The sequence below is a fragment of the Mandrillus leucophaeus genome, unplaced genomic scaffold (assembly GCF_000951045.1).
Source record: "Mandrillus leucophaeus isolate KB7577 unplaced genomic scaffold, Mleu.le_1.0 Scaffold57, whole genome shotgun sequence".
NCBI lineage: Eukaryota > Metazoa > Chordata > Mammalia > Primates > Cercopithecidae > Mandrillus > Mandrillus leucophaeus.
The window spans coordinates 6,066,460-6,067,576 of record NW_012106141.1 but is presented as its reverse complement, the minus strand read 5'-3'; the positions used below and the strand labels follow the sequence as shown (position 1 = coordinate 6,067,576).

The window sequence follows — 1,117 nt, the reverse complement described above, 5'->3', positions numbered from 1 at the left end:
ATACCTGCCCTGGGAAGGAAAGGAAGAGAAAAGCAGAGAACAAGTACCTGATTGTTTCTCACTACTTCCCCGTTGCGCAGACGACAGGGAGAGAGAGAGAGAGAGTCAGAGCCTCTCCTCAGGTGGAAGGAAGGGGGATAACGAGGGAGAAACGTCCGGAACGCCACCGGCTCTCAGTCGAGTAGCTGGAGAAGGGCGGTCGCTGACCGGGTGGAAACAACGCCGTCGCCATGGAAACTGTGGCGGCCCCAGCTGGAGGGCCTGGGTGAAGGTTGCCAGGAGAGGCAGTTGCTGAGCTGCGAGGGATTAGGATTACCTATCACAACAATAATTCATTACTCAAATAAATGGGGCGTATTTTCTGTTTTATGTTTTTTTTAACCTAACTGCCTTTCCTTGGAAGGGGACCAGGAAATCAGGATCTTCAAATTATGGAAAACTGCAAGACTGGAAATTTAGATCTGTTGGAAAACAGATTCATGGAAACACTCTCAGCAAGAGAATTAAGTCTTCAAGTGTCCCCTAGTGACATCCTAGGGGATTAGTTACAAATAAATATTGTAACTAATCAGCAATATAATTTATCTTGCTTCTAGATTTGCTATTTGTTAACACAGCACTTCCAGGAATTATTTGGCAAAACCAAACAAGTTAAGGTGTGTGCATTTGGTGAGTACCCTGGGAGAAAGATGTGCAATTTTGCTGTTTGAAGCTGCACAATGCATACTACATCTAACGATAATAGCCTACAAGAATACTATGTGCCAAAATTAAATTAGGGAAGTGAATGAATTCTACTGGTGTGTTAACAGCATATTCATTCAACAAATATTTCAGCACCTTCTATGTGTCAGTTGCTACGTAATTTTTTTGTTTGTTTTAATGAGAGTACAGCCTACACTATTGTGTCTGGCACACAGGAGGTGCTCTAAAATGTCATTTAAGTGAGTGAATGAACAAGTAAAACTTCCTAGTAGTTTGTAAAAGCAAATTATCTTTCTGTAGAAAATAAAATACTTGTATAAATAATGTGACTTTTTTTTTTTTTTCCGAGACAGAATTTTGCTCTTGTTGCCTAGGCTGGAGTGCTTACCACAACCTCCACCTCCCAGATTCA

At 41.6% G+C, this 1,117-nt stretch overlaps 1 protein-coding gene across 1 annotated transcript in view; it reads right to left on the bottom strand.

Annotated features, from left to right (window-relative positions):
- Positions 1-197, bottom strand: part of DNAH12 (dynein, axonemal, heavy chain 12) — a 261,319-nt gene extending 261,122 nt beyond the window's left edge. The window contains exon 1 of the mRNA XM_011998427.1: positions 48-197. The gene's annotated coding sequence lies outside the window, so the exon portion shown is untranslated. The remainder of the gene's footprint in view (positions 1-47) is intronic.
- Between the last annotated feature and the right edge of the window lie 920 nt (positions 198-1,117).